The sequence below is a fragment of the Lutra lutra genome, chromosome 3 (assembly GCF_902655055.1).
Source record: "Lutra lutra chromosome 3, mLutLut1.2, whole genome shotgun sequence".
Taxonomy (NCBI): Eukaryota; Metazoa; Chordata; class Mammalia; order Carnivora; family Mustelidae; genus Lutra; species Lutra lutra.
In genome coordinates, this window is record NC_062280.1 from 169,147,600 (window position 1) to 169,160,679 (window position 13,080).

A 13,080-nucleotide genomic window follows, 5' to 3' on the forward strand; every position below is an offset into this window, starting at 1 on the left:
AAGCAGGCTTCCCACTGAGCAGGGAGCCTGAAGCGGGGCTTGATTCCAGGACCCTGGGATCATGACCTGAACCAGAGACAGACACTTAACTGACTGAGCCACCCAGGCACCCGTGCATTAAATACTCTTTACAAGGAAACACTTTGATGACCTAAGTTTAAATTTTATGTAGTTTTCTGTTTTATGGTTATATCATAATTTAACCAGTTTCTTGTTGGGCATTCAGGATGTTTATAATTGTTGCTATTCCACATAATGCTGTGAGACAATTCTGGCACCATGTCTTTTTGCATTCTTGTCCTATTGTCTTACTATAAATTAGTATAATTTATTAGTATAAATTCCTGGATGTGCATTGGTGTGCTTCAGAGTATGCAAATTTAAGACTTTAAATACATATCACAAATTGCATTCTAAAAAATGTTATCATGTTGTAATACCTTCAGTAATGTACAGTTTGCCAGATTCCCATGTCCTTAAAATATGTACTATTATTTAAAAATCTTTGTTTAGCTTATATATTCTGTCTTCTTTATAAATACAGTATAGAGGGCGCCTGGGTGGCTCAGTGGGTTAAGCCGCTGCCTTCGGCTCAGGTCATGATCTCAGGGTCCTGGGATCGAGGCCCGCATCGGGCTCTCTGCTCAGCAGGGAGCCTGCTTCCCTCTCTCTCTCTCTCTGCCTGCCTCTCCGTCTACTTGTGATCTCTCTCTGTCAAATAAATAAATAAAATCTTTAAAAAAAAAATAAATACAGTATAGATGGAGTCTGGTTTCATATCATTATTTAGATTTATTTAGATTTTGTATCATTTTAATTTTATCATTATTTAGATTAATATATATAATATATAATTAATATATAATACATATATATTAATCTAAATGATAAAATCAAAGTGATACAAAATCTAAATAAATCTAAATAAAAAATCTAAATCTAAATAAATCTAAATAAAAAATATACTCTTGTATATAATACATAATTAACTATATGTATTATATACAAGAGTGGTATATATATATATAATACATATATAATACATACACAGGAGCATGTTAATATTTTGACATATGGATGGGGGTGGTCCAAAATCCATGGACGATGATTTTTGCCTTTCTATAGTCTTTTTGGGGAAATAAACCATTCTGGATACTTGGGTTTTCTGAATATCTCTGTATATTTCATTATTTCTATTTAATATTTGGAATATAACTTGGCTTTATCTATGGTGCAGAAGTGTTCCTTTGAAGGTTAATTATCAGAGTGTGTTGTCATAGTGCTAACCTGAAGGTCAGTGCCTATAATGAGGTTAAACTTTACAGCTGTTAGCTACCCTCAGGTATTTGATTGAATAGCATCTTGGCAATTGCAAGCTAATAATAGATGACACTTCCCTTGTTTCAGATGAGTAGACTGGTTCAGAGAGATTATTTCACTTGCTTAAGATCACACAGCTCTTAGGTAATGAAAGTGGGATATGAATATACTTTGTCTGATGTGAACCCTTTCTCTTTCCATTTTGCCATTTGCTGCCCTGCCCTCTTGATTGGCCCCATCCAGGGCCATGGACTGTCACTCTTCACTGCTATCCATGTGTCAGTAGGTACAACCCTTCTTTCTTCTAACTCGCTGCTTCTAATCAAGGTTTATGCGGGAACTTAAATCACCGGGTTGTGTCAGTGGTGGATAATTAAGTATTGGAAGCTTTGAGGGGGCTGTCCTATGACTAGAGAGAATGGACTTTGACATCTGTTTTGGATGTTCCTGGGAATTTTTCATGCCTTTTTGGCTTTGGATAGGAGTTCTCAGATAAATGAGAAGTTACTGTGTTTTCACTTGTTGAGATCAATGTTTTTTTTTTTTTTTTTTAACATTTATTTATTTTTGAGAGAGACCATGTGAGTGGGGGTGGGCGGGCAGAAGGAGAGAGAATCCCCAAGCAGATCCCCACTTAGTGCAGAGCCTGACATGGGGCTCAGTTTCAGGACTCTGAGATCATGACCTGAGCTGAAATCAAGAGTCGGACGCTTAATTGACTGAGCCACCCAGGCGCCGCACAATGCTTATCTTGAGTTTATTTTGGATCCATTTGGGGGAAAATTCAAGAGAGTTTAGTGCTGCACAAACCATGAGCATCTGGTTGTGTGAGATAATCCATGAGCCACTCAAGGTTTTCCCCAAAGGAATGTACAACTCTGTTTGGATATATTTTATTGCATTTTCGAGCTTTGTGTCTTACTTATGTGGCTATGAGGTCCTTGAGGGAAGAGCTTCCTGCATTTTTTTTCTTCAGCTCTCCACCCAATATCCAGGTAAGTGCCTGTAACAGAGACACTCAGCCAATGTTTAATTCATGGGGCAATGTAGACTTTCTTTAGATTAATGCTGTATAGAGGAAGGGATCTCCTACTTCTTGTGTTTGAATTTGTTACCTCCTGGCCCAGACTTCTGTCCACATTCACACAACCAGCTAATGAGAAACTAACTTCTGTTCTGCAAAATAACTGCTGTTTTATTAGTTAACAGACAATATGCCTAGCTAGGGCGATATTGGGCACCATGGAAAAGATGCGGAAGGCATACCTAGGGATTGTAGGTGGGCTGAAAACCTAGCTGTGGTGAGTTATGACAACAGGAGACTTTGTAGCTACTTAGGGTTAAGATCAGAGACTTCCCCCCAAATCCCCAGATTTCCAACATGGTGTTTCTTCCCAAAGTGGCATGTGGAGCAAGTGGCAGGAGTTGTTCTTGGAACAGCTTTTTCCTACTGAGGCTTCCATTTTCTCTGGTAATCTGTCCTAAGACCCTCTTTCCTCCCAGCTACTCCACTCTTGAGAGACAGGATCTGTACATATGTTTCCAGTGGCTTCGCTAACGAACTTTCCTTGTGGTAACAACTATAGGTGGTCTGTTCATAATGTCATAGCCTTTAGTGGGGAATTGTCTGAAGTACACAGGGTCTTCTGTGTCTGTGTTTTGTCTCTCTGTGTCAGGATGTCATAGCCCCCTTTCTAGGATGTCTCAATAAATATGGCTCATTATGCAAATCAGGGCTATTTTATGAATCCATTTAAGGAGAGTCATGCCTGTTTCTTTTTAGCTTTGTCATCTAACTTCAGGAATTGAAGGATGGAATTGAAATTAATGATGGGCATGAATAATTGATATTTCAAGTTTATATCTTAATCTGATTTTATTTACTCTTGGTAGGCTAGATTGCCTATAGGATTTTATGGAAAACATGTTGGAAATGGAGTTTCTAGCTTTTGTTGATTACCCGTAAAATGGTTCCATTACAGAAAACTCTCATTGTGGTCTTTTTTTCCTGTTTATATTTGTTCATACTAAAATGGTTAATCTCTCTCTCTGTAACATAGAACCACATGTAATTTCCTAGATCAATTTCCTTAATCAACTTTTGATGATATATGCACATCCTTCAAGGATAACAGTTGCATATTAATTAATCTAATGCTAAATTTGACTTGTGTATTAACCCCAGCTAAGAAAATTAACACCTAAATTTGTTTTTCAGGCAGTAACAGAGAAGAATTTTGAAACAAAGGATTTTCGAGCTTCTCTAGAGAATGGTGTTCTGTTGTGTGAGTAAGTATTTAAAGTAGTTAAAAAATAATTCAAAAGCAAAAATGTGTATGTGTGTTCTGAGTTGTCTTCACTCCCCCTTCCATGGCCGTCATAGTCACCGATCTGTTTTCTTGGTAACAAGTGAGATTTGATCTCTGCAAATTGATACCCCTACAGTACCAGACAGTAGGAAGAGGTTATCAGTCTCTGCATCTAAAGATAGCATTGGTGAAACATATATTATTTTAAATTAGTAAACAAGAAAGATTCTGTTATTGCTTGATGGTCCAGTAGGGGTGGGTGGTTGAGGAGGAAGACTTACTACCTCGCACCAGCTCCCACTCTGAATCTTCTAACACACGGAATTGCCTGGTTTAGAAATTAATATAAAACTTTTTCCTTCATCAGTAAATAGTGATGCTTATAAAACAAATTTAGGCAGTAACAAATTTTTCTTTTAAGCTTTTTTTTTTTTTAAAGATTTTATTTATTTATTCGACAGAGATCACAAGTAGGCAGAAAGGCAGTCAGAGAGAGGAGGAAGCAGGCTCCCCGCTGAGCAGAGAGCCGGATTCGGGGCTTGATCCCAGGACCCTGAGATCATGACCTGAGCTGAAGGCAGAGGCTTTAATCCACTGAGCCACCCAGGTGCCCCTCTTTTAAGCTTTAAGTGGAGTCGTTACACTGCTACCATCAATTTGAGTCAATGGCCTATGGGCCATTCATTCAATTAATATATTACTGAAAATAAAATCTCAGGGCTTGGTTATCATAAGTAAACTAGGCTGGTGGAATGAGTGATATGGTGTGAAGCCTACATCATCTAGTCCCACTGTTTTGTCCTCCAGGGGAGGCAAAGTGTAGTTAGCCAGGTATGTGACCTTTGGGTGATGGGGAGGCTGGCCTGTGGGATGTAAAGATGAAATCCCGAGTGAGGGTGTAGGTTGCAGAAGTGAGCAAATAAATTATAAGAATGTCCATGAGTATGCACCCACAATTTTGAAAGGGCTTAAGTGCTCTAATTTAGACACTTAGCACATAGGTATTTATGGAATCTGTCCACAAGTAAGCATTAGGAGTATATGTGCTTGGATTTAGATGATTTTGATTACCCTTTTAAAGGAAGGTTGTTTCAGCAAAGATGTGGAGTCAAAGGGCTTAGGTTTGACTCTTTGCCCCATTACTTCTGGACATTGGAGCAACTGACTTAGCATCTGACCCTTATTTTCTCAACCCTGAAGTGGAGATCAGCATATCTGGTCTGCCTAACTCACCGGGTTGCAAAATTCCATTATATATATATATGTATGTGTATACACACACACACACACACATATATATATACACATACATATATATATATAGTCTTTGCATAAGTGTAAGCTGTTGCTGGAAAGATGGCCATGTAGATAACAACCTCTATCTCACTAGATCTGTTGGTCGATATTCAAACTTTTTTGTCTTAGAGCAATGTTAGTAAATGGAACCATATGAAGTTACTGATATTCAACCCTCCGTGACCTGCAGAAATGTCAATTTCATGTGATTTTACCTAGTACATAGCAGAGCAGGCATCTGAAGAAGGGCCTCAAGTAAAATTTAAGAGGTATTTCTTGTCCTCTTCTGATGTATATTTAGAAGTGCCATTGCCGAATATCTTTAAACTAATTCTAGTAGACCACGTGGTCAGTCTAACTGGTCAATGTTAGGAAGTTACTTTTTATTAATTTGAAAACTGTGGGATTTAAATGTGTTCTAAGGCATTCAGAAGATGGAGGGGGAATGATGGGTAGAAAGATGCATGTGATCTGAGAGCTACCTTAGCTATGCGTATGGACTATGTAGACGTTTGCAGTGAAATAACTTTCTCCACTGTAAGCTCCACAAGTCAGGATAAGCCTTAGCTAGAAAGTGTGCCTGTGAAGCGCTGAGTTGTTGGTAGACGTGTGAGAGCGTAGAGCCGAAACAGGAGATCTTTTCAGAGAAGTCACTTTGTGTGTACATACTGCCAATGATGAACTACCACTTAAATCATTTTTAAGGACCCCCTTTTTGAGTCATTGCCTCCATAACAAGATCATTAAACATATTTGTGTGACTACTTAGTTTTTTGTTTTTTTAAATGCAATTTTTGCACCAGCCTGGTCTCTGAATGACTTGAGGTGATTTGTAAAAACCATATCCAGCTGGAGAGGAGGTGCTTATTGTTACCAGGGAGGATGTTCAGAGTTAAGGAAAAACTACTTTGATCACAAGCAATACTGTTAGATGAAGTACGTAAGTTCTACCTTCTCAGCTAAGATTTGGACGCCTGTTGAGAGATCTATTGGTTAAAAAAAAGTCACTTTAATTGACCACTTCCCAAAGCTCACTCATTCTCAGATTGTTTCCTAGCTTGAATAATACCAGTGGGGGGTTTTGTGCATTATCAGATTAAGTCTAATCAATATGTTTGGTATCCAGTATTCTTTAAATGAATGTTTTCCCAAAGTAGCATAAGTAAGTATTAAGCTGTGGTAATCAGCAATTGTAGTTTATTGAGGGGCATCAAAGCCCTCCGTGATGTTTGTATTAAAAAAAAAATCCTTCTTTTAATTGTGAATCACATTGTGTACAGCCACTGGTCAATAAAGCTTTTTTTTTTTTTTTTTTTTTTTTTTTTTTTTTTAAGATTCTACCTGTTTATTTCATAGAGAGAGAGAGAGATCACAGCAGGCAGGCAGAGAGAGAGGGGGAAGCAGGCTCCCTGGCGAGCAGAGAGCCCGATGCGGGGCTCTATCCCAGGACCCTGACATGACCTGAGCCGAAGGCAGAGGCTTAACCCTCTGAGCCACCAAGGCACCCCATGGTTAATAAAGCATAGTAATAAAAATTGTAATGTTGAGAGAAAAAAACCTAGGTAACTCTGTTCTTATAAATCTGTAGTGAAGAAAGCCTAGCTGGGTGGCCTGTGAACGATGAATCAGGCGTCTCTGTTTGGTCCCCTCCCTCCGCCTGAGTTCTAATGCCCCTGAGGAAAGCACAATCCGCCCTTCAGAGTCTGGTAGTAAGTGCTGACTCCTAAATTCATGGTAGATACATAGTAGGCCATCTGTCTTTGAGAATATTTTACCCATAAGAGGTCTCAAGTTTTAGCTGAAGTATGATTAGGATATTTTAAAACTCTGAATTCATTTTCTTACAGGAAAAAGCTGAACTTCTGCTTGGTTCATGGCCAGGGAAATGGATTCTTGTGAAATACAGAGTCTGCTGTTGCCTATTAACAATCTCTAGGCATCCGGTTCATTATCATCATTAAAGAGTTTTCTTATTATTTTATCTAATTTCAGCAGAGCCGTAGTTTATCCTTTATGAGCTGCCTCTCTGAAATATCAAAGTCAAGAGTTAGAGGAAGGGAGCTTATTATAGCTTCCACCCAGCTGGCAGAGTTCTGACATTTCAGATAGTCTAAATTGGGTATAAACTCCACACTAAGGTTTTAGACAAGATACATAGGGGCGCAATGAGGATAATGGGCCTTAATTGTCTTTTAATCTGACTTACTATTGAAGTTAGTATCTTCTGTTAATCATTTTAGTATCATTTAGTTTGATTGACTGTGAGATCTAATTGAGTTGAGGGCTAAAAGATTACTCCGCTGGCTGAAGTCTGTTACAATAATTCATTTACTGTATACCTTAGGTAATCTCTCTTGGCTTTCCTAAACAGTAAAGATGGGAACAACATCTAATTTTTTTTTTTTTCCAATTAGTGAAAGGATTGACAAGAGTCTGTATAAGGTGACTTCAGCTCCTTGTTAATCATTGATAGTATTCATTAATCAGTCCCCTGTCCCCTGTCTACAGTGTTAGTGTTCGTGAGGGCCTCACTATGTACTTTTTTAAAAAATGAGATTAGCCGCACTGCCTAAATATACAAGCCTCTCTCACTCTGTGGTTCTAGCAGATTTCTCTTCTCTAAACATACTTAGTTGAGGCATATCTATCTAGCTAGTGATAGGAGTTAGTAATTTCAGTTACTCATCTTATGATAGCAATCTTAGAAATACTAAAACGAAAACATTCTTTATTCACCTTATGAAGTAAGAAGATACGTTCGAAGATTAAATTTATTGGGCGTGTCTCTGATTAGTCAGTCTATACTACCCTGGAATGTTGCCAATCTTTGCTCTATCCCATGACAGCCAGCCATGCCGCAGAAGTTTGCACGTGAGCCACGTCTCAGAAGTTTCTCTCTTTGAACTTGGCCCAAATTATTGAGAAAACTCTTCTCACACTGTTATTTCTTCGCCATGGCTCACAGCTTGGAAAGAGTGAATCAAGAGTGAATCACCTGTTTGGTTTGAGAAATCCTGTTTTAATTTATTATGCCAGTGACTACTACACGGTCCACATGAACAAAACATGTTCAGTTAAAGTTGCATTCAATAGAAGGAGAAAAATTACTAAAAAGAATTCCTGTTAATTTTCTACGGGATCCTCAGGTGAGTTTTTTAAGACATAGGACAAAGTAAAGAACTTTGTCATTTCTCAATCATGCAAGAGATATCAGTCTTGTTAGAGTTGGAGACTTCGACACATCGAATGGCAGTGATACCAGTGGGCCCTTGGGCTTTTTTGCTTTGTTCCATGTGAAGCCCAGAGGGCCTTCTTCTTCTTCTTCTTTTTTTTTTTTTTAAAGATTTTGTTTATTTATTTGTCACAGAGAGAGAGAGAGAGAGAGAGAGGGAGGGAGAGCGCACGTGTGAACACAAGCAGGGGAGCAGCAGGCAGAGAGAGAAGCAGGCTCCCCACTAAATAGGGAGCGTGATGCAGGACTTAATCCCAGGACCCTGGGATTATGACCTGAGCTGAAGGCAGATGCTTAAGCCACTGAGCCACTCAGGTGTTCCCCAGAGCACCCTCTTTAATGAAGACATTTTTCTTAGAGTTCTTTCTGGTTTAGAATTTCCTGAGGTGGGCACTTGTTTCCATACGTCTGTCTAGCACACCAACACTATCCATTGCTCCCATCCATATTGTAGCCACTTGCAATATAAGTAAAAAAAGTGATATTTCTGGGGTGCCTGGGTGGCTCAGTCTGTTGAGCATTCTACTTTTGGTTTCAGCTCAGGTCATGATCTCATGGTTGTGAGACAGAGCCCTGTGTTGGGCACCAGGCTCAGCAGAGTCTGTCTGGGATTCTCTCCCTTCTTCTCTCTCCCTCCCTCTACTCTTACCCGTGCTTCCCCTCCCCCCTCTCTCTCTAATAAATAAATAAATAAAATCTTAAATTTTTTTCTTCACTTAAAGTATTAAAGTTTGAAGTTTCTATATTATTTGATAACCCAGTAGTTGGCAAAGGAAGATAAGTGTTCAGGTTCATAAGGGCAATTTTAAAATTTTAAACTTGTTTCTCTTCATGTTAGCATTTTGTGGTTGCCAGTGTATGTTCTGTTTTTAAGATTCAAAGTCATTTTTTTCTTTTAATTTGATAACTACATATAACAAAACATCATTTAAAAATAGTTAATTAAGTTGAAGACTAGCTTAGCAAATATTAATTTAAAAGTTCACTTCTGGGGACGCCTGGGTGGCTCAGTTGGTTAAGCAGCTGCCTTTGGCTCAGGTCATGATCCCAGTGTCCTGGGATCGAGTCCCGCATCCGGCTCCTTGCTCATCAGGGAGCCTGCTTCTCCCTCTGCCTCTGCCTGCCATTCTGTCTGCCTGTGCTCGCTCTCTCTCTCCCTCTCTCTCTCTGACAAATAAATAAATAAAATCTTTTAAAAAAAAAAGTTCACTTCTGTTAAATAGTCACATTGTACAGACTCATTGCAAATTTTGCAGGTTTTTTGTATTGTGGCTTCAGTCCTGTTTCATAAACCTGCGTGTACCATCTACAGGGCTTTCCTGCCCTAAATATAAATCACTAACAAGAGAACATATAGCATTTCAGTGATAGGACCTCTGAGACAGAAATGAGAATGATAGTCTTCTAAAAATAAAAGAAAGTAATGTGTATAATAGATGTATGAGATATGAGCAATTTTATTAAAGTTGATCAGCAAGAAGTTATTACTGAAGTCAGTTTCCGTGTAATGAAGGGGTTCAGGTAGGTACATGGAAAACATTGTGTTGGCTGTGAAAGTATGTTGATTCTAGTCAGTATCTGGAGAAGTAAGTTAAAAAAAAGAATATTGTAAAAAGAACAAATACATAATGGTATCACATTGGTTAAAAGTAGAGCAAATGCCTTATATGAGAGATATAATCTCTAGGATTTTTTATATACTAAAAATCAACAGTCAGAAAATTAGATGAGATCCAAGGGATTAAAAGCCATAGGTTTAAAACACTGTTTTCTTTAGAGAAATGTGTGATACTTTTATTTTGTTTGTCAAAAATGTAACGGTAAGCTATAAAATTTAAGAAATGAAGTTATAAGCTATATTTCTAATAGGGTAATAGAGGTCAATTAATTTATAATTTTAATCCAATACTCATATTAAATCTAGACAGGTTTCTCTTTATAAGTATTATTTTAACATTCACATGGAAGAATAAGCAGGTTAGAATAGAAAAAATTCTAAAAATAAGAATTTCTATGAGATGAGCTTGTCCCAACATTAGAACACATGACAAACATGACAAAGTACAGTAATCAAAAATTATGGACTGCTTTATTAATGTACATATAAATATAGGAACAAGGTCCAAAATACATTCTTAGGTGTAGGAATTTGTAATAAAGGAGATATAAAAACATGCAGAAGAGAGAAATCACTCAGTTCATTGTATTGGGATAAATAATTGGCTAAGAATGAATTTATAGGCCCACCAAATAGCCTAGGTTAAGATAATATAAAGCTAAAAAAAATAAACTTGAAGAGTTAAAATCTGTGGAGGCAGTTTAAAATTCTAAGCTTTGAAGGAGAAGGAAAAAAAGGAAAAGATTTAAATTTATACATAAATAGATATTCTGACAACATTCTGAGAAAAATACATTAAGCAAAATGACTTGAACATTAACTAGTTACAAATAAACTTCTGAGATACATATTTGAAAACCTCAGGAGACAAATGAGCAAAGGATATGACCAAAGACTTTGCAAATAAAGAAATACTACTGGAAATAAGCAGTAAAATCTTCACCTTCCTTAGTAAGAAATAATTATGAGAAATCCAGATACTATTTTTTAATTGAAGGTGGTAAATAATTTGATATGTTACCACATGATGGCATGTTATGGCAAAATGGTATAGACTCAAAATGACCAATTGAATATAAGCTGGTATAGCTCAGAAAAACAGTGTGACAATACCTATCATGTAATCATATGCTAGTTAATTAATATAAACATATATTAACTTACCATAAACATTGTAGGACTTTTCCCAATAATCTTCCCTTTTGGGAATCTATTTTTAAAAAAGGCTATTAAATGGGGAAATATGTATAAAGCTTCTTCACAGTGGAAAATATAAAAAACAACTTAAGTATCTCTAATGTGATAAAATCGGTGAGATCTTGTGCATCCCCGGAGAGCGGCGCTGAGGGAGGCGGTCGCTCTGTGGAAGAGCCTGCAGTGTGGGGCGCAGGCGCAGAGAGACCGCGCTGCGGGTCTAGCCCACCGCGAGGCGGGCACACGAATGCTGCCTGCTGGTGCAAAAGTAAATGGATTCACCTTGCCAAATTCCTTCCCAGACAAGGAGTAAGAGCTTGACGCTGATGATTTTATTTCTAGAAACAGTATATAGGAAACTGTAAGGATCAGGGATGAAGATACGCATACAGACCGGCCTCGGAAGCCTTTTCACAGTGGTGGACAATTGGGAGTGAAACCAAGTCCACCTATAAGAGAACAACATATCACTCTCATTTGCATGAAGGGGTGGAGAGGACTTTAGAGATGTTACTTAATAGTAAACAGCAAGGCAGGACAGCAAATGCTAGAGGCGTTTTGCTGCTGATGTGGTATTGGGAAATGTCCTGAGGCATCTGCCTTCAGGCGGCTCAGACTTTGCTTGCTCGGTTCAGGATGCTTCCGGCCTAACAGTGAGGCTAAATAAGAGGGTCCTATCATAATAGAACCATAGTTATCAGGTTGCTCTTGCACGCTTTCCCATCTTAGCACTTATTACTATTTGTGTTCTGTTCTAACTCAGCACGATTAAAAATAACCACAGGAATTCTAGAAATTCAGCTTAGGTCAATGTTCATGTTCCTACCAGTATTTGAAAATATTAAGGCAAATATAAATGTTTATATTGAATCCTTTTAAACTTAAAAAAACAACAACAACAAAAAAACCCCACCATTTTTTAGGAAGGGGGAGGGGCAGAGGGAGAGGGAAAGCGAGAATGGTAAGCAGGCTCCACACCCAGCTCAGAGCGGGATGGGGTTCCATCTCACGACCCTGAGATAATGACCTGAGCCGAAATCAAGAGTTGGATGCCCGACTTAGCCACCCAGGTGCCCCAAACTTTAAAATTTTAGATTATATATACTTCTTACTTTACCCAAGGAACTGTGATCACTAACTACTCAGAGTGGTTTTTATTTTAGAGATATTGTAGCTTAGGCGTTTAAATGGAGGTAATTAATGAAAAATCTTCGTAAGGAATTTCCTTAAGATAACTTGTCCAAATTAACATATCTGATAGAGAGTTTATTCTCTTGGTCAACACTTGCCAATTAGGAGAGATGACATCAAGGTTTGACTTAACAGAAAACCTAACAGAGGGGAGATGTTCTTGTTGGGAACAGCCAAAAGTGATTTCTCACATTTGAGTGAGACAAAAGCTAACGTTTTTCTAAATCTATTTCTATAAAGAAGATAGAGCTTTTGAATCACAGAAAAATTTCTGTATTACAAGTCAGATGGCAAGGTTTTGCAAATAATTTGAGGCACACAATCAATACCAGATACACTGCTAAGTGCTAGGAGATATTTGGAATGAGAGAATTTCGTTGTACTTCGCAGTTTCACTGTGTGATTAGTGCAGTGCTCCGTCTTCAGTAAGCATTCGAATGTTTATGGACAGTTTCATCTAGAAGAAAACCAGGCAGATGAAGATGTGCTAAATAACAGATAAAACCAAAGTAATTGTTCTTTAATGTGTAAGGAAATATAAATTGTCTTCATTATGTTTTTAACGAATGTGGTTACCAATAGGAAAATTTGACTAACGTGAGGATATGTATTTAGAAAAAGTAGTCAGCAGAAAGATAATAGAAATATGTATGTGTGACTGACTGACCAAATTATTCATAGGTTAGAAAGTTCACTCTCCATGTACTGATGTGCTCTTTGAAGCACAGGTCTCCAGGACATTTGGAAAAGATCTTTGGAAATAGGGAATTGAAAGGTGTCCCTGCTGAAGAGATTTCCAATAAAGGGGAAATGAAGTGTGGTGTTTGGAACTAGTTTCTGGAGACTAAGCACCAAATTCTAATGCTCATTGAAACCATTTATAACTGAGCTAGATGTTACACTGAACTTCATGTACAGTT

The 13,080-nt window shown here is 37.9% G+C and overlaps 1 protein-coding gene across 12 annotated transcripts in view; it reads left to right on the plus strand.

Annotated features, from left to right (window-relative positions):
* The first annotated feature begins 3,538 nt into the window (after positions 1 to 3,538).
* The window catches only part of LMO7 (LIM domain 7), a 130,932-nt gene continuing 121,390 nt past the window's right edge, over positions 3,539 to 13,080 (plus strand). For all 12 annotated transcript variants that reach the window (XM_047720144.1, XM_047720145.1, XM_047720143.1 and 9 more), the window contains exon 1: positions 3,539 to 3,609. The gene's annotated coding sequence lies outside the window, so the exon portion shown is untranslated. The remainder of the gene's footprint in view (positions 3,610 to 13,080) is intronic.